Here is a 21224-nt window from a genome sequence, read left to right as displayed (position 1 = left end):
GGATGACTGCTGATATCTATCAGCAGCCATCCCGGCATATCGCCCAGGGGGGTCCCGAGACCCCCCTTGTAGGCGATCGCCATGATTCGCCGGTCAATTCTGACCAGCGAATCATGGCCTTTCTGGGCTGATCGGGTCTCTGGTGACCAGATAGCGTGGAAAATAAAGGATAGAAGTGAGGTGGAAGGGGTGCCACCTCCTCCTATCCCCTGCAATTGGCCGGGGGGGGGGGGGGGGGGGGTCAAGAGCAGAGCAGGGACGGGGGGGGGGGGGGGTCAAAGTTGAGATGCCCGCTCTGGAAGTCCAGGCAGAGCGGGTAAAAGTCCCAGCATGCTAAGACTGTTTTGTAAGGAGGAATGGACAAAAATCCCAGTGGTAAGATGTAGCAAGCTCATAGAGACTTATCCAAAGTGACTTGGAGCTGTGATTGCCACAAAAGGTGGCTCTACAAAGTATTGACTTTAGCGGCGTGAATAGTTATGCACATTGACTTTTTCTGTTATTTTGTCCTATTTGTTCTTTGCAATACAATTAATAAAATAAATCTTATTTAATCTTCATAAAGTTTAGAATTTTTTACATTTTTCTTCCTATACATCATGCTTTAATGTTACCACAGAGGAAAGAGCTCAGTTTTTACTCCCGTGCTTCCTGCAATTGTGGTGTCTCCTGAGAATATCTCCGTATGGCTGTGAGCTGGCTTTCTCCCTTTTTGGCCACACTTCTGTTCTTATTATCCTTGTGATATCAATGTATTTCTCTAGATATTAGTACAGTAACGTATTCTATCATCTATGCACCTTCTGGGGCCATAGAGCGCAACGGCAGGAAATGTAGAGGCTTTACATAGACTTACCGTATACACTCGAGTATAAGCTGAGTTTTTCAGCACGAAAACGCCCGTGCTGAAAACGCCCCCCCTCGGCTTATACCTGAGTGAACTCTCCGCCTGTAAATCCCTTCTCAGTGGTCTTCAACCTGCGGACCTCCAGATGTTGCAAAACTACAACTCCCAGCATGCCCGGACAGCCAACGGCTGTCCGGGTATGCTGGGTGTTGTAGTTTTGAAACCTCTGGAGGTCCGCAGGATGAAGACCACTGCAGCCTTAGTCATCATCCAGCCCCCCACCACCTTTTGTTTTGTACTCACCTCCCCTCGGCGGGAAGTTAGGGTGAGCTGGTCCGGGCTATCTATGCTGCAGGGACCATCCGGTGGGGATGGTTAAGTCATTGCGGGCTGTCCATTTTCACCCGGGGGGGGCACTCTTCTCCGCGCTCCGGGCCTGCCCCGGACTAGTGACGTTGCCTTAACTACGACGCACAGGGACGTTCATGCGCAACGTCCCTGTGCGTCATCGTCAAGGCAACGTCAATAGTACGGCCGGGCCCGAAGCAGAGAAGAGGGCCCCCCGGGGAAAATGGACAGCCCGGAACGACTAACCATCCCCACCGGACGGTCCCTACAGCATAGATGGCCCGGACCAGCTCACCCTAACTTCCCGCCGAGGGGAGGTGAGTACAAAACAAAAGGGGGGGGGGATGATGAAGGCCACAGTGGTCTTCATCCTGCGGACCTCCAGAGGTTTCAAAACTAGGGAGTTGTAGTTTTGCAACATCTGGAGGTCCGCAGGTTGAAGACCACTGATGAAGGGATTGACAGGCGGTGATGATGAAGGGGGGGGGGGGTGATGATGATGGGGGTCTGGATGATTACATGGGGGGGATGATGTATTTCCCACCCTAGGCTTATAGTCGAGTCAATAACTTTTCCTGCGTTTTTGGGGTCAAATTAGGGGCCTCGGCTTATATTCGGGTCAGCTTATACAGGTATATATAAAACCCAATTATGTAAATATTTAATGCTACTAATATTACATTGGTCAGACAACTGATCATTGACATCCAGTAATTCTCTCTGGCATGTGTACAGTGACAGTCTGACAATAGATCAAGCAGCAATATGAAGTTTTAAAGATTTGTTTTCATTTTTCTTCTAATGTTCTACGCATTCAACTACATAGAAAAATACTAGTTTTCATGCAAATCTTAGTAATAAATAATGATTTATTCACTAACTTTTATAACACTCGCTGAATAGCCCAATTGTTATCACACAGTATGGCCTTTCAAACCCTCCATTCTGGACCCATGAATTAAAAAGACAATGGGGGAGATTTATCAAAACCTGTGTAGAGGAAAAGTTGCTGAGTTGCCCCTAGCAACCAACCAGATCTCTTCTTTCATTTCTCAGAGACCTTTTCAAAAATGAAAGAAGCGATCTGATTGGTTGCTATGGGCAACTCAGCAACTTTTCCTCTGGACAGGTTTTGATAAATGTCCCCCAATACTCCTATAACGCGGTAGTCAAAAACATTTGTATTCGTTAGAATGTATTAGAAGGAATAACACGGAAGGATAATAACATCAATGTGAACATGCAGTACCAGGTCTCCAACTCCTAAAGACTAAGCTTTCATCTGGATGGGACTCAACGCAGCAATCCTTTAGTCAAACAGGCTAAGAATGCAAGGATTATATGTAGAGGCCACAAAAATCACATGGATTAGATAATGTGGGAAACTTGGTAATGAGAATTTGCAATATTTATGAATAAGGATAAACATGAGCACATGACTATATCCTACTGTGGATTAAGAGGCCTGAAGAGCAGTGAGGTTTGTAGTTGAGGTTTATAAGATTCATTTAAGAAGCCTTAAAAATAACATTTTCGACTAGCCAGCCTTTACTGTTACAGGTGGCTGTAGGAATCCCAACAACCATCCACATTAATGAAAGCTGGCAGGAGCCGACCTGAGCAGGGAGCATGCACACAAAAAACTGCAACGGAGGGAATAAATCAGGTTAACATTGTACCTTTACTAATCTGGGACTGTCCTTAAAGGGGACGTTCATACTGGGACACCTCTTCTTCTTTCCACTTACATGGAATTTCAGATGGTGCCTCAGTTAATGAAATTGCATCAATCTATTCACTTTGCATATAAGCGATTATCTATAGGGAGATACTCATGGTGATAGAATGCCTTAATGCTGGCTGCTTCAGCTGATTCTCTTATCAGAGGCCAAAATGTAAGATAGTCATTATTGGGTCCTCTAGGCGTCCGTCCCTGAACTGGAAGATGAAGCTAAGATTAACAGCAGTCATTGACTGACCTGTCAGACATGGAGGTCACTTTAGGTCATATTGGATGGGATATTGAGCCAGCTTTCCTACACACATAGCCATAAACAAAACCAATAGCGTTTTAGTACAGCTCTAATATCATAGCATCAGTTTCATTATGCAATCAGGATCCAGCTATTTTTTCAGACTAAATCTAGTCATACACATGGTTTGGCCCCATAGACCCGTTTCGTCAGCACACGTTTATTAAAAGGAAAATCTCAAACACATGTGCCTAGAAGCCTTTACAGACAGTAAACAGGCTCCGTTTGTATGGCAATGTATGGGATGTCGAGTTTTGAAAACTCATACGCATACATCCATTAAAGAATTCTGAGTTAATAGAGGAAAGATCATTATTTAGGATCATCACCTCTTGTCCAGGCTACAGCTAAGTTCATACATTGTAAAAAGGTCTTAAAAGGTACACCGCTGGAATTATTATTATTTTTTTTTTTAAATCAACTGGTGCCTGAAAGTTAAACAGATTTGTAAATTACTTCTATTATAAAAATCTTAATCCCTTCAGTACTTATTAGCTGCTGTATGCTCCAGAGGAAGTTCTTTTCTTTTTGAACTTCTTTTCAGTCTGACCACAGTGCTCTCTGCTGACACCTCTGTCCCTGTCAGGAACTGTCCAGACTAGGAGCAAATCCCCATAACAAACCTAACCTGTTCTCGACAGTTACTGACATGGACAGAGGTGTCAGCAGAGAGCACTGTGGTCAGACAGAAACTAATTTAAAAAAGAAAAGATCCTTTAGAGCATACAGCAGCTGATAAGTACTGGAAGGATTAGGATTTTTAAATAGAAGTAATTTACAAATTTGTTTAACTTTCTGACACCAGTTGATAACAAAAAAAAAATATATATATATATATATCTTCCACCGGAGTACCCCTTTTTTAATTATAATTTTTTTTAGAGCCGATTACGGAACATGTGTATTAAATATAATATGTCTGCACAGTTTATTTAGAACTTAGCACTAGGAAAAGTTAGAAGTAGCGTCCTTCACTATGGAGAACCTATCCTGTGTTACACAGACAACCTACTGATTACAATGGTTGTTATGTAATACTTCATTTCCCCTGTGGTGGTGCTGCAGGGATAATTAACATTTACAGACAGATTTACCCACAATTTACAGCCGACTAATGGGCTCTCAGTAATGGTAACACACACTAAACTGATTTGCAGAATTTTTTTCAGACAGAAATTTACACGGCACATCCGCAAAAGATTACAGTACCAAAGTAAATGTTATACTCAGAATCTAATCTACACACACAGTGGAAATATTTCTGACAGAAAATGACCCACAGTCCAAATTGTAAAAACTACACTGCTCAAAAAAAATAAAGGGAACACTTAAACAACACAATGTAACTCCAAGTCAATCACACTTCTATGAAATCACACTGTCCACTCAGGAAGCAACACTGATTGACAATCAATTTCACATGCTGTTGTGCAAATGGAACAGACAACAGGTGGACATTATAGGCAATTATCAAGGCCCCCCCTCCCCCCCCCCCCCACTAATAAAGAAGTGGTTCTCTAGTGGTAGCATGAGACGGAGTCTACAACCCACAAAAGTGGCTCAGGAAGTGCAGCTCATCCAGGATGGCACATCAATGTGAGCTGTGGCAAGAAGGTTTGCTGTGTCTGTCAGCGTAGTGTCCAGAGCATGGAGGCGCTACCAGGAGACAGGCCAGTATATCAGGAGACGTGGAGGAGGCCGTAGGAGGGCAACAACCCAGCAGCAGGACCGCTACCTCCGCCTTTGTGCAAGGAGGAGCACTGCCAGAGCCCTGCAAAATGACCTCCAGCATGCCACAAATGTGCATGTGTCCACTTAAACCATCAGAAACAGACTCCATGAGGGTGGTATGAGGGGCCGATGTCCAAAGGTGGGGGTTGTGCTTACAGCCCAACACCGTGCAGGATGTTTGGCATTTGCCAGAGAACACAAAGATTGGCAAATTCGCCACTGGCACCCTGAGCTCTTCACAGATGAAAGCAGGTTCACATGGAGCACATGTGACAGACGTGACAAAGTCTGGAGACGCCGTGGAGAATGTTCTGCAGCCTGCAACATCCTCCAGCATGACCAGTTTGGCGGCGGGTCACTAATGGTGTGGGGTGGCATTTCTTGGGGGGGGGGGGGGGGGGGGGGAGTTGCACAGCCCTCCATGTGCTTGCAAGAGGTAGCCTGACTGCCATTAGGTACCGAGATGAGATCCTCAGACCTCTTGTGAGACCATATGCTGATGCGGTTGGCCCTGGGTTCCTCCTAATGCAAGTCAATGCTAGACCTCATGTGGCTGGAGTGTGTTAGCAGTTTCTGCAAGAGGAAGGCATTGATGCTATGGACTGGCCCACCCGTTCCCCAGACCTGAATTCGATTTGAACACATCTGGGACATCATGTCTCGCTCCATTGCACCACAGACTGTCCAGGAATTGGCGGATGCTTTAGTCCAGGTCTGGGAGACCATCACTCAGGAGACCATCCGCCACCTCATCAGAAGCATGCCAAGGTGTTGTATAGAGGTCATACGGGCATGTGGAGGCCACACACACTACTGAGCCTCATTTTGGATTGCATTACATCAAAATTGGATCAGCCTGTAGTGTGGTTTTCCACTTTGATTTTGAGTATTACTCCACATCCAGACCTCCATGGGTTGATACATTTAATTTCCATTGATATTTTTTGTATGATTTTGTAATCTTAGTGTTCCCTTTATTTTTTTGAGCAGTGTTTTAACCTAACACTTCACATGAGCAAAAAAGTTAAAAAAAAGGTCCAGGTCCTCTCACCAGGTTCTGTTGTATGTATAAAATGATCAAAAATGTATGCCAACCCGCAGCATGCTCACAGTGGTCCCATACAGTATAATGGACCAAACATGGTCTAATACAAACGTATTCGGTTTCTGAGCAGAATTCAAAAGTGCAGTATAAACTGCATTTGAGTCCCACACAGAAATTGTATAAATTATGGAAATTTACCAAATAGAAACTATTAGAAAAGGTTTGGTCCATTAAAGGGATTGTCTGAGGACTACATTTTACATGAAAATGTGGCCAGACTAGGCTAAAAAAACAAACAAAAAAAAAACCAAATCTGTACTCACCTGCCCCAACTCCTGCCAGTGCTTCTGTAGCCCAACTTAGCTACATTTACACATAAAAATGAGAGTTCAGAAAAACCTTTTTAAAATGTAATAGGCCCTCTAAGGTATAGGTCAGCATACCTTTTTTATGCTAACATATACCAGCAACGTGCACAAAACCTGAAAAGAATGGGACCTTAGTCCTGGCATCATAATTAAAAATAACAAATGCAAGCAATGTCATGACTAAGTATAGTAGCCACCTTATTCCCAAAAGCTGCTATTCTTTTGATTACCCTGGTTTCAAGTTTATAGGCTAAAAGCAGTAAATGTATCATTTCAGTTAGTGATCTTGTATTTCCTTCTATATTCCTTTCCAAGACTCTGATGAGTTACGGTACATTTACACCACATTTGCGAGATCCAGCTGGGAAATGTCAAAACTGGGCGCTCCTGTATCCCAGCCAGACCGGCGCCGAATTTCATTAATTTAAATGCGCCGACCGGAGTTAAACAGTGACTCCGGTCGGCTCATTTTTGCCCTATATCCGGTTTTGTGACCAGACTGAAAACAGTAGTATACCACGGTTTTCAGTCTGGCCACAAAACTGGACTCCGGACAGCACATTTAAATGAATGACATTTGGCGCTGGTCCAGATGAGATACGAAAGTGCCCGGTTTTGAAATTTCCCAGCCGGAACCAGCAGCCGGATCTGGCATACGGGGCGTGAATGCACCCTTAGAAAGATTAGAACACGCCCCAGAAGAAGCAATTCTGTGCACGAAACGTCAGGTGGTGGTCGCTTACCTGACCATCTCTTGGTAAATAACCACATTTATGCACCTTATTTTGTGTTTTTCTACACAGGGTTCTATTATTAGTATATCTTATTTGCTTACACACTTGTGATTACTCCTGTTTAGACTTTAATTCTTGGGAGGTTATTTACATCCCCCAATTTGCTTTATAAGGGAGTATTCACATGTACAGTAAACTGTGCATTTTTTGAATGGGAAGGATTTGAAGCTGCAGATTTCAATGTAAACTAAATGACTGAACACCGCTTCAAATCCCATGCACAAAAGCCTGCACATCAAATATGTGCAGGATACTGTAAGTGTGAATACACCCTTATTACATCCTGTTGGTATTGTAAGCCTCCACCTTTTGTTCTGTTCCACCTGTTTAATTTCTGTATGTTTTCTGTTCTTATGATGTAAGCAGTGTGCCTTTTTAACAAAAAAATGTAATGTGTGCTTTTTGCATTTACGTGTAAATAAAACAATACTTTTGGATCTAAAGGAACACTTTTTTTCTCTACCTATGCTTCAGGGTGAATTTATATCACGTATTTTTTACATGCCGTTGGCGTATACGGTTTTCAATGTGAAAACTATATGACATCCCATACATAAACGGTTTTGTTATTGTACGCTTTTTCCCCATGTGCAAAACCATGGTCTACTACGGTTTTTGGCGCGGGACTGTCCGGTTTTGGGATCTTTATTATGTTATTAAAACCGTATACACTTTTCATAACATTACACTCCATGCAAAACGCATTGAGGATTAACCCCTTAAGGACACATGACGTACTGGAACATCAAGTGTCTGCTCCCGGTCAGGCCCGGCCTCTAACAACGGCCGGGACCCGTGGCTAATAGTGCGCGGCATTGATCGCGGTGCCGCGCGCTATTGACCCTTTAGACGCGGCGTTCAAAGTTGAACGCCGCGTCTAAACTGAAAGTGAAACCATGCCGGTTAGCTCAGTGAGCTGTTCGGGATAGCCGTGGCGAAATCACGGCATCCCGAACAGCTTACAGGACAGCAGGAGGGTCCCTACCTGCCACCTCGCTGTCCGATCGCCGAATGACTGCTCAGATCCAGGCATGAGCAGTCAAGCGGCAGAATCATCGATCACTGGTTTCCTATGAGAAACCAGTGATCAATGTAAAAGATCAGTGTGTGCAGTGTTATAGGTCCCTATGGGAGCTATAACATTGCAAAAAAAAGTGGAAAAAAAAGTGAAGATCATTTAACCCCTTCCCTATTAAAAGTTTGAATCACCCCCCTTTTCCATTACAAAAAAAAACACAGTGTAAATAAAAATAAAAATATATGGTATCGCCGTGTACGGAAATGTCCCAATTATAAAAATATTTTGTTAATTAAACCGCACGGTTAATGGCGTACGCGCAAAAAAATTTCAAATTCCAAAATAGTGCATTTTTGGTCACTTTTTATATCATGAAAAAATGAATAAAAAGCAATCAATAAGTCATATCAATGCAAAAATGGTACCGATAAAAACTTCAGATCATGGCGCAAAAAATGAGCCCTCATACCTCCCCATACACGGAAAAATAAAAAAGTTATAGGGGTCAGAAGATGACAATTTTAAACATATTAATTTTCCTGCATGAAGTTATGATTTTTTTCCAGAAGTACGACAAAATCAAACCTATATAAGTAGGGTATCATTTTAATCGTATGGACCTACAGAATAAAGATAAGGTGTAATTTTTACCGAAAAATATACTCTATACAAACGGAAGCCCCCAAAATTTACAAAATGTACCGTATTTATCGGGGTATACCACGCACCGGCCTATAACACGCACCCTCATTTTACCAAGGATATTTGGGTAAAAAAAGTTTTTTACCCAAATATCCATGGTAAAATGAGGGTGCGTGTGTGCGCGTGTATACCCCGATACACCCCCAGGAAAGGCAGGGGGAGAGAGGCCGTCGCTGCCCGCTTCTCTCCCCCTGCCTTTCCTGGGGTTTAGAGCGCTGCTGTCGGCCCTTTTCACCCCCTGGTTATCGGCGCCGCTGCCCGTTCTGTCCCCCTGACTATCGGTGCCGGTGCCGATAGCCAGGGGGAGAGAAGCGGCGCCGACAGCCAGGGGGAGAGAAGGGGCAGCGGCACCCATTGCCGGCGCCACTGCCCCGTTGCCTCCCCCATCCCCGGTGGCATAATTACCTGAGTCGGGTCCGCGCTGCTGCAGGCCTCCGTCGTGCGTCCCCAGCGGCGTTGCTATGCACGGCGCGGCGCACTGACGTCATGCGCCGCGCCGTTCAGCGCATAGCAACGACGCCGGGGACGCACGCCGGAGGCCTGCAGCAGCGCGGACCCGACTCAGGTAATTATGCCACCGGGGATGAGGGGAGGCAACGTGGCAGCGGCGCCGACAATGGGTGCCGCTGCCCCTTCTCTCCCCCTGGCTGTCGGCGCCGCTTCTCTCCCCTGGCTATCGGCGCCGGCACCGATAGTCAGGGGGACAGAATGGGCAGCGGCGCCGATAACCAGGGGGTGAGAAGGCCCGACAGCAGCGCTCTAGACCCCAGAAAAGGCAGGGGGAGAGAAGCGGGCAGTGACGGCCTCTCTCCCCCTGCCTTTCCTGGGGGTGTATCGGCGTATAACACGCACACAGACTTTAGGCTAAAAATTTTAGCCTAAAAAGTGCGTGTTATACGCCGATAAATACGGTAATTTTTTTTTCAATTTTGTCTCACAATGATTTTTTTCCCGTTTCACCGTAGATTTTTGGGCAAAATGACTGACGTCATTACAAAGTAGAATTGGTGGCGCAAAAAATAAGCAATCATATGGATTTTTAGGTGCAAAATTGAAAGAGTTATGATTTTTTAAAGGCAAGGACCCAAAAATGAAAATGCAAAAACGGAAAACCCCCCGGTCCTTAAGGGGTTAAAATACATATGGTGGTGTCAGTTTTTTGTTTACCATTTAAGGAAACAAAAAACGAATACGGCAACTCTATGTAAGAAACGCAATGTAAATGTAGCCTTAGAAGGATTAGAAGAAGACAAGATCTCACCAACATGGTAGACTGTGTTTGCCCATTCGTTTTTTCCTCCATACATTTTAAAATCATAACCCTTTCAATTTTGCACCTAAAAATCCATATGGTGGCTTATTTTTGGCGCCACCAATTCTACTTTGTAATGAAATCAGTCATTTTACCCAAAAATCTATGGCCAAACGTTAAAAAAAAATCATTGTGCGACAAAATGGAAGAAAAAACGCCATTTTGTAATTTTGGGGACTTCCATTTCTACGCAGTAAATTTTTCGGTAAAAATGACACCTTATCATTATTCTGTAGGTCCATATGGTTAAAATGATACCCTACTTATATAGGTTTGATTTTGTATTACTTAATCATAACTACATGCAGGAAAATGTATACTTTTAAAATTGTCCTCTTCTGACCCCTATAACTTTTTTATTTTTCTACGTACGGGGTAATATGGGGGCTCAATTTTTGCGCCGTGATCTGAAGATTTCATCGGTATCATTTTTGTTTTGATCAACTTTTAGATTGCTTTTTATTAATTTTTTTATGGTATAAAAAGTGACAAAAGAGACGCTATTTGGGACTTTTGAATTTTTTTGCGTGTACGCCATTGACCGTGCGGTTTAACTAACGATATATTTTTATAGTTTTGACATTTAGACATGCGGCGGTACCACTTGTTTTTTTTTTATTTACACAGTTTTTTTTTTAATTGGAAAAGGGGGGTGATTTAAACTTTTATTAGGGAGTTAAAGGGGTTAAATCGCCAATGAATCGCCAATCGGACGCGCAGGAGGAAGGTAAGGCATCCACCTGCTGCGTTCTAGCTGATCGGGACATCAGCCCGACTGAGCAGCCAGGAAGCTTTCACTTTCACTTTGGACCCGGCGATCAACTTTGATCGCCGCGTCCAAAGAGCTAATGCCGGACATCTGCTGGAACGGCGATGTCCAGCATTAGACACGGATCCTGGCTGCTAATAGCAGCCGGGACCATGTGGGTATGATGAGAGCTCAGCTCCTGAGCTCACTCCATTACCCTCCTGGGCCGCAGCACCGTATAAACCTGGCGTTTTATGGCAAGGGGTTAAATACACTTCTGCAGTGACATTTTTCTTAAAAAATAAAAAAAAAAGACAGAAAAAAAACCTGTGTGGAAAGCAAGCCTTAGCATAGGTTTCCACACAGGTTTTTTTCCTGGCGATTTTTGGAAAACTGCCACTGAAGTTTTTGAGCCAAAGCCAGAAGTGTATTCAAAAAGAATGGGAAGGATAAAAGGAAAGAGGTATATGTCTTCCTACTGGATCCACTTCCAACTTTGGCTCAAAAACTGTAGTGACCGTTTTCCCAAAAAATGCAATGAAAACCTGTGTGAAAACCTAGCCTTAGAGAGATTGAACATAAAAGGAGTTCTCACTGCCACAACATATTTTAAGGTTGTTGGTTGTTGTTGTTTTTGGTGGTTGTTTTTGGTTGTTGTTGTCATTTTTGGTTGTTGTTGTTTTAGGTTGTTGGTGTTTGTTATTATTATTATTATACTAATGATAATAATAATAATAAATAATGGTAATAGTAATTAATATGAAATACTGATTCCAACAGCATTTAAGCCATAGAAGCTCACAACCTGATCAGCTTAAAAATTACTTTTTTGACATTTTTTGGTGTTCAACAACCAATAGTAAAAGAGAGTAGCTTGTAGTTTAAAAATAGAAATGTACATCAACTTAATTCTGCACAGTTCCCAATAGACATCTGCATTTATCGTGGGGATCAAAAGTTTGGGCACCCCAGGTAAACATTTGTATTAATGTGCATAAAGAAGCCAAGGAAAGATGGAAAAATCTCCAAAAGGCATCAAATTACAAATTAGACATTCTTATTATATGTCAACAAAAGGTACATTTTATTTCCATCATTTACACTTTCAAATAACAGAAAACAAAAAAATGGCATTTGCAAAAGTTTGGGCACCCTGCAGTATTTATAGGATGCACTGTCCCCTTTGCAAAGCTGAGACCTGCCAGTGTCATGTATTGTTCTCAATCATCATCTGGGAAGACCAGGTGATGTCAATCTCAAAGGTTTTAAATGCCCAGACTCCTCTGACCTTGCCCCAACAATCAGCACCATGGGTTCTTCTAAGCAGTTGTCTACAAATCTGAAACTGAAATAGTTGACGCTCATAAAGCTGGGAGAAGGCTATAAGAAGATAGCAAAAAGTTTTCAGATGTCAATATCCTCAGTTCGGAATGTAATTAACCCCTTAAGGACGCAGGGTTTTTCCGTTTTTGCATGTTAATTTTTTCCTCATCACCTTCTAAAAATCATAACGCTTTCAATTTTGTACATAAAATTCCATATGATGGCTTACTTTTTGCGCCACCAATTCTTCTTTGCAATGACAGTCATTTTACCAAAAAAATCCATGGCGAAACGGAAAAAAAAATTAATTGTGCGACAAAATTGAAGAAAAAATTTCATTTTGTAAATTTTTGGGGGCTTCTGTTTCTACGCAGTACATTTTTCGGTAAAAATAACACCTTATGTTTATTCTGTAGGCCCATACAGTTAAAATGATACCCTACTTATATAGGTTGGATATTGTCGTACTTTGGAAAAAAAATCATAACTACATGCAGGAAAATTTATACGTTAAAAATTCTCATCTTCTAACCCCTATAACTTTTTTTTTATTTTTCCGCGTACGGGCCGGTATGAAGACTCATTTTTTTGCGGCGTGTTCTGAAGTTTTTATCAATACAAAAATTGTACCGATCGGACTTTTTGATCGCTTTTTATTCATTTTTTCATGGTATAAAAAGTGACCAAAAATACGCAATTTTGGACTTTGGAATTTTTTTTGCGCGTACGCCATTAATGATATATTTTTATAGTTTGGACATTTCCGCACACGGCGACACCACATAGGTTTATTTTTATTTACACGTTTTTTTTAATATGGGAATAGGGGGGTGATTTTTTAACTTTTTTTTTGCAGGGTTATAGCTCCCATAGGGGGCTATAACACTGCACACACTGATCTCTAACCCTGATCCCTGCAAAGCCATAGCTTTGCATGGATCAGCGAGATAGGGGCTCGATTGCTCAAGCCTGTAGCTCAGGCTTGAAGCAATCAAACGCCGATCTGATGCGACGGAGCAAGGTAAGGGGGTCTCCGCTCACGTTCTAACTGATTGGGACATCGCAATTTTATCGCGATGTCCCGATCACTCCGACTGAGCTGCTGGGAAGCGTTTACTTTCATTTTTAGACACGGCGGTCAACTCTGATCGCCACGTCTAAAGGGTCAATAGTGCGGCACAACGATCGGTGCCGCACGCTATTAGCCGAGGGTCTCGGCTATCGTTAGAAGCCGGGACTGACCCGGTGTGATGCGGGGTCACGGTGTGACCCCGTTTTAAACACTGGAGCCGGCGAGGGGCGTACAGGTATGCCCTTCATCCTGAAGGAGTTAAGAAATGGCAGTCATCAGGAACAGTGGAAGTTAAAGCAAGATCTGGAAGACCAAGAAAATATCAGAAAAACTATTCAAAACCCACGTTTGACTGCACAATCCCTCCAGAAAGATCTGGCAGACACTGGAGTTGTGGTACACTATTCCACTATAAAGAGATACTTGTACAAATATGGTCTTCAAGGAAGAGTCATCAGAAGAAAACCTCCTCTACGTCAAATGAACATATAAACAAGCCTGATGCATTTTGGAAACAAGTTCTGTGGACCGATGAGATTAAAATTGAACTTTTTGGTCGGAATGAGCAAAGGTACGTTTGGAGAAGAAGGTTCACAGAATTTAATGAAAAGAACTTCTGTCCAACTGTTAAGCATGGGGTGAATCAATCATGCTTTGGGGTTGTATTGCAGCCAGTGGCACAGGGAACATCTCACGAGTAGAAAGAAAAATGGATTCAATAAAATTTCAGAAAATTTTGGATGCTAACTTCATGCCATCTGTGAAAAAACTGAAGTTAAAGAGAGGATGGCTTCTACAAATAGATAATGATCCTAAACACACCTCGCAATCCACAGGGGATTACATCAAGAGGCGTAAACTGAAGGTTTTGCCATGGCCTTCACAATCTCCTGACCTCAACTTCATTGAAAATCTATGGATAGACCTTAAAAGAGCAGTGCGTGACAGACAGCCCAGAAATCTCAAAGAACTGGAAGACTTTTGTAAGGAAGAATGGGCAAAGATACCTCAAACAAGAATTGAAAGACTCTTGGCTGGCTACAAAAAGCATTTACAAGCTGTGTTACTTGCCAAAGCGGGCAGTACAAGATATTAACTAGCAGGGTGCCCAAACTTTTGCAGACGCCATTTTTTTGTTTTCTGTTATTTTGAAAGTGTAAATGATGGAAATAAAAACTGACATATTATAAGAATGTCTAATCTGTAATTTGTATCTTTTGGAGATTTTTCCATCTTTCCTTGGCTTCTTTATGCACATTAATACAAATGTTTACCTGGGGTGCCCAAACTTTTGATCCCCACTGTAGTAGTCCTCACACCATCTGCATTGTGTTACACTTATCAGGGTATACTTCACAAGCCATGTATTTATCTCTCTCCTCTATCCATAGGACAGACAAACTGTGACGCAATAGAACATGTAAAGATGAGGGACAGTCAAGTACTTCCAGCACACTTAGGGGACATGCATTTTCCTTTAATCTGCACCTTTCTCCTTCCACCCACAATATGAGGTTGCCTGATTAAAGGGGTACTCCCGTGGAAAACTTTATTTTTTTTAAATCAACTGGTGCCAGAAAGTTAAACAGATTTGTAAATTACTTCTATTAAAAAATCTTACTCCTTCCAGTACTTTTAAGGGGCTATATACTACAGAGGAAATTTTATTCTTTTTGGATTTCTCTGATGTCATGACCACCTCTGCTGTTCATTTTAGGAACTGTCCAGAGCAGGAGAAAATCCATATAGCAAACATATGCTGCTTTGGACAGTTCCTAAAATGGACAGCAGAGGTCAGCAGAGAGAACTGTGGTCATGACAACAGAGATATCCAAAAAGAAAATCATTTCCTCTGTATTATACAGCCCCTAAAAAGTACTGGAAGAATTAAGATTTTTTAATAGAAGCAATTTACAAATCTGTTTAACTTTCTGGCACCAGTTCATTTAAAAAAAACATTTGAAATGTTTTAAAAGTTGAGATCTACCTTTCAAAAACTATTTACTACAAATGTGACCTTTTTTGGGATTGACAACCCGCTGATAATTTCTGAATTTCTAACGTGGAACTGAATTCCGCCAAAAGATTTATTCTGTAGCAGTTTTCCCAGCCACAATATATTAATAAGTAATTATTATTAGTATTACTATTAGTAGTATTATTAATCATAATATAAAATACTGATTGCAATGATTGCAGTGGCATACTCTGTATTTTACAATATAGGAAAGCACAACCGACTGCTTTTTTCCTACCGATATTTTTACAATGTGGCTAATGGCGGACATATCCCAGTCACTGTATGGCTGTACACTGGCATATGTTGTGGTATACAGGGACACTCAGGGAACATTCCTGACGTATACTTCCAACACATAGCATAGATGTGGTTTGAACATAGCCTTATTTCCAAGTTGTATGCATTCTTTATTCATAATACAATCTTTCTCCAAACAAATGTACTGCGGCAACATACAACTTGCCAATAGTAGTAAATAGAAAATAGTAAACCAAGAAATATTATTATTGTATGTGTAAAAGATTCAAAACACAGTCAAGGATGAGAAGATTTTGTAAATAGGGCTTTCCAGGTACTTAAGAATACTGCAAAACCATGCTATTAAGTTAAGAGGCTACTACGATACTGATACTAGGAGTGTGTGAGACAGGGAGATTAGAGAAGGTGAACTCTTCTAAGGACAGGGATTGATGTGATGTCTTCAGCGTATGAATTATATAAAATGTGCTGCTATATAAACAATAGGACATAAAGTGACAAATGCTGCAATGTCTTTAATATCAAACTGAATAATACGGCAATAACTGATCTGCATGTTGCAATAATGTAATGTTACATAACATTATCTAATATGTAACACAGGGATCATAATAAAGAACACCCTATGAACTTCTGTAAAGTTCTACATAAGGCTGGATTCTTCAGGAAGACAAGTGTTAATACCGTATGTCTCTGCACAATGACCACACTGACCTGGCTGGATGTAGTAAACTCCTTCTCACCCCTCTCAGATATACGGAAACACAGGGAACTTCTACATGTAGCAAACCGTAACCTTCAACTTCAATAAAAGAAAAAAACAACTTGGTTCTGTCTGTGAGAATGATCACAGCGAAGCAATTTAATACACCTTATCATGTGGTCGGTTGCTATAGCAATCCTGAATCCGGCAGCTCCTGTACAGGCAAATGACAAAGGGTCTCCCCCTCCCCCTCCCTCTGGTGCAAGGTAATCCGCTGTTGCCTCTTCCAAAGAAGCAGATCTACATCACCTTGCCCTCTGCTATGTACAAAGCGTTTGGCCTCCCATTTTAATGTATATCGGCAAAAAAATACTATAGCAAGCTACAAAGGGGGACAATTCACTCTTTGCTTCCAGGTAAGTCTGCTTTCACATCACATTTTAGCATCCTGTAGAAATGTCCTGTTTTTTATTTCAAAGTTAGAAAAAAATCAAAAGATACCATTCAGACAGGATGCAACATTACACTATGCCATTCCTTGTTGCATTCTGTTACCATTGACTTCTATTTAATAAAAACAAAAAACAGAATCTGTCTGGCTTATGTTCTTAGCAGGTTAGTAAGGCTGGGTTCACACCACGTTTTTCAAATACGGTAACCGTATACAGTTTTCCGCAAAAAAAAGTATACGACCGTATCCGAAACCGTATGCATAGAGAATGCATTGTAAACCGTATTCCAAATGTTGTGTACGGTTGCATCAGTTTTGCCTCGGATGCGGTTTTGTCGATTTTTCAACTGTAGGCAAAAACGCTGTCGACCACGTTTTTGCCTCCGGTTGGAAAATCGTATGCGAACTGTATGCGGTTCTTTTAACATTGTTGTCTATGAGAACCGTACACAGAATTTCAGAATACGGTTGCACACAGGTTTTCTAATCCGTTTTTGGAGTTGACACATGCGCAGATCTTTCTAGAATTCATCCCAGACATCCCACTCTCACATCCTTTGGAATTTCAATAGAACAGTAGTAACGTTATTAAATTGCTGGAAAACTAATTCCAACAAAATAGCAAAACCGTTGGCAAAAATGGATGCAAACGGATAGAACCGTACATACGTTTTGGCACCGTATACGGGGAAAAAACGTATGTGTTTTAATTTGGAGTGATACGGTTGCATACGGTTTTTGCCATACGTTTTTTAGCGGAAAACCGTATACGGTAACTGTATTTGAAAAACGTGGTGTGAACCCAGCCTAAAAGGGAACCAGCATAATTTTTTTGTCTAGTTGCATCCTGTTTAAACGGTTTTAACACCCCTCCCTCTGAAAAAAAACCACAGGATGCAAAAAACGTTATGTGAAAGTAGTGTAAGGGTTCATTCACACTATGAAAATGGCATCTGATAGGCTTAGCTTCCAGCCCTTCTCCTGAGCAGTCTTATAAACTGATTCATGACCAGATGACCTTTAATCTGGCCATAATTCAGTTTAGAGGACTGTTCAGGAAAGAAGAGATAAGGGCTGCAGGCTGAGCCCATCAGATCAACTGACAGACGTCACTGAAAACAGTATGTGTATGTATATATATATATATATATATATATATATATATATATATATGGAAACAAGGAAGGTGTAAAGAAACTAAACACAATTTTTAATTAAGACTTATGGAGAAAAAAATTCTACCAGAAAAAATTTCTAACAAAGAAGTACAAAGCAAGAATAGAAAATGCTTTCAAAAAAGGTATCTATAGCTTTAAAAGGTATTTTATAATCTGCAGCAAATTCACTATTGCCTCTGATTCCTTCATTAGAATTACAATGGGGTTAATCCTTTGATTGCCAATCTGCAGTAGGATTTTCATGTTTCAACTGAAGACTTCGGTTGTGAGTTTTCTGGAATTTCTTTTGGAAAATCTGAGCATGCAATAGAGACTAGCACAATATTTATTTTCCTCTGATTTTGGGTATGTTCACATACCTGCGAGTTTCCTGCTGTGGGTTTGAGCCATGGTGGGTGTTCTGCAGAGGATTTCCCAGAGCAGAAAATCTGCATCATTACATTGACCTTAAAGGAGTACTCCGGCGCGCACTTTTTTCCTTTTATCCCGTCCGGGCTGCAAAATAAAAGAAAACACATTTTCTCTTACCTGCCAACGAGCCCCCGGAGCTCAGGTACAGGTGTTCGGTCCCCGGGCTGTATTCTTCTTACTTCCTGTTAGCCCGGCACGTCACACGGAGCTTCAGCCTATCACCAGCCGCAGCGATGTCCCACCTCAGCCGGTGATAGGCTGAAGCTCCGTGTGACGTGCCGGGCTAACAGGAAGTAAGAAGAATACAGCCCAGGGACCGAACACCTGTACCGGAGTGTACCGGAGCTCCGGGGGCTCGTTGGCAGGAAAGAGAAAGTGTGGTTTCTTTTATTTTGCAGCCCGGACGGGATAAAAGGAAAAAAGTGTGCGCCGGAGTACTCCTTTAACCCCTTCCCGCTATTGGACGTATGCATACGTCCAGGCGAATTACACGTTCGCGCAAATGGACGTATGCATACGTCCAAGCGATCTCCTGCTCTGCCGCGGGCAGCGCAGGAGATCGTGGGTGGGACTCAGCTGTCAATCACAGCCGGAGTCCCACCGCAGCTGCCGGGGCCGCGATCGCGCCGGTCCCGGCAGCATTAACCCCATAGATGCCGTGATCAGTTCTGATCACGGCATCTACGGTGTTTGCAGGGGGAGCGCTCTCCCCCTGCCCATCAATCGCGGCGCCGCGATAAAATAAGGGGGATCGGGGGTGTCCAAGACACCCTCGATCCCCCTTGAAGAGATAGGAGTGAGGTGGCAGGGTTGCCACCCCTCCTATCCCTGCTATTGATCGGCGGAGAGGCCGACCAATAGCAGACTGGGGGCGGGGGGGTTAAAGTTCGGTTCCCCCCGCTATGCCCACCCATCGGTGTCCGGGCACAGCGGGGGGAACCGTGTAATAGCGGCGGCAGCGGCGGTCACTTACCCGGCGGCGGTGGTGGTGGTAAGTATGACGCCGCGTGTCCAGAGTCTGTTGCCTAGCAACATCTGCAGGGCGACAGTTTAGAGAGTGGTCTCTAAACTGTCGCCCTCCAGATGTTGCAAAACTACAACTCCCACCATGCCTTGACAGCTGTTTGCTGTGTTGGCATGCTGGGAGTTGTAGTTTTGCAAGATTTAGAGGGGTTCAGGCTGGAGATCACTGACAGTGGTCTCTAAACTGTAGCCCTCCAGATATTACAAAACTACAACTCCCAGCATGCGCAGACAGCAGTTTGCTGTCTTAGCATGCTGAGATTTGTAGTTTTGCAACATCTGGAGGGCCACATTTTAGAGACCACTGTCGGTGATCCCCAGCCTGAACCCCTCTAAATCTTGCAAAACTACAACTCCCAGCATTCAGGAACAGCAAATGGCTGTCTCGGCATGCTGGGAGTTGTACTTGCGTGCCTCCAGCTGTTGCATAACTACATCTCCCAGCATTCCCTTTGGCAATCAGTACATGCTGAGAGTTGTAGTTCTGCAACAGCTGGAGGCACACTGGTTGGGAAATACCGAGTTAGGTAATAGGTTCTATTACCTAACTCAGTATTTTCCAACCAGTGTGCCTCCAGCTGTTGCAAAACTACAACTCCCAGCATGCATGTTCTGTCAGTGCATGCTGGGAGTTGTAGTTCCCCCCCCCCCTCCCATGTGAATGTACAGGTTACATTCACACTGGCGACGGATTACAGTGAGTTCCCTGCTTCAAGTTTGAGCTGCAGCCGCAGCTCAAACTCCTAGCGGGAGCCGTCAGTGTGAATGTAACCTAAAAACACTACACTAACATAAAATAAAGAGTAAAACACTACATATACACACGTACACTGTCCCGCCCCCACCCCTTCCCCCCCAATAAAAATGAAAAACGTATCCTACAGCAGTGTTTCCAAAACGGAGCCTCCAGCTGTTGCAAAACAAAAACTCCCAGCATTTCCGGACAGCCATTGACTGTCCAAGCATGCTGGGAGTTTAGCAACAGCTGGAGGCACCCTGTTTGAGAATCACTGGTGTAGAATACCCCTATGTCCACCCCTATGCAAATCCCTAATTTAGGCCTCAAATGCACATGGCACTCTCTCACTTCGGAGCCCTGGCGTATTTCAAGGCAACAGTTTAGGGCCACATATGGGGTATCGCCGTACTCGGGAGAAATTGCCTAACAAATTTTGGGGGGCTTTTTCTCCTTTTACCCCTTCTGAAAAGGTAAATTTGGGGTCTACACCAGCATGTTAGTGTAAAAAAAAAACATTTTTGTACACTAACATACTGGTGTTGCCCCATACTTTAAAATTTCACAAGCGGTAAACGAAAAAAAGCCTCCAAAATTTGTAACGCAATTTCTCCTGAGGACGGAGATACCCCATATGTGGGCGCAAAGTGTTCTGGGGGCGCACAACAAGGCTCAGAAGGGAGAGTGCACCATGTAAATTTGAGGTCTAAATTGGTGATTTGCACAGGGGTGGCTGATTTTACAGCGGTTCTGACATAAGTGCAAAACAATAAATACCCACATGTGACCCCATTTTGGAAACTACACCCCTCACGGAATGTAACAAGGGGTACAGTGAGCATTTACAGCCCACAGGTGTCTGACAGATCTTTGAAACAGGGGTCTGTGAAAATGAAAAATAAAATTTTTTATTTGCACAGCCCACTGTTCCAAAGATCCGTCAAATGCCAGTGGGGTGTAAATTCTCCCTGCACCCCTTATTACCTTCCGTGAGGGGTGTAGTTTTAAAAATGGGATCACATGTGGGGGGTCCACTGTTCTGGCACCACGGGGGGGCTTTGGAAATGCACATGGCCAAATTCTCTCTCCAAAAGCTCAATGAT

At 42.9% G+C, this 21224-nt stretch overlaps 1 protein-coding gene across 18 annotated transcripts in view; it reads right to left on the bottom strand.

Annotated features, from left to right (window-relative positions):
- DTNA (dystrobrevin alpha) overlaps positions 1–21224 on the bottom strand; it is a 444962-nt gene that overhangs the window by 156155 nt on the left and 267583 nt on the right. The window contains exon 1 of one of the 18 annotated variants that reach the window (XM_056521822.1): positions 16334–16406. The exons of the other annotated variants lie outside the window; for them this stretch is intronic. The gene's annotated coding sequence lies outside the window, so the exon portion shown is untranslated. Of the gene's footprint in view, positions 1–16333; positions 16407–21224 lie in introns of those variants that run through there. 18 annotated transcript variants of the gene reach the window in all.

Source organism: Hyla sarda, chromosome 5 (genome assembly GCF_029499605.1).
Source record: "Hyla sarda isolate aHylSar1 chromosome 5, aHylSar1.hap1, whole genome shotgun sequence".
Lineage (NCBI taxonomy): Eukaryota > Metazoa > Chordata > Amphibia > Anura > Hylidae > Hyla > Hyla sarda.
The sequence above is the reverse complement of the archived record's forward strand: the minus strand, read 5'-3'. Positions and strand labels throughout refer to the sequence as shown.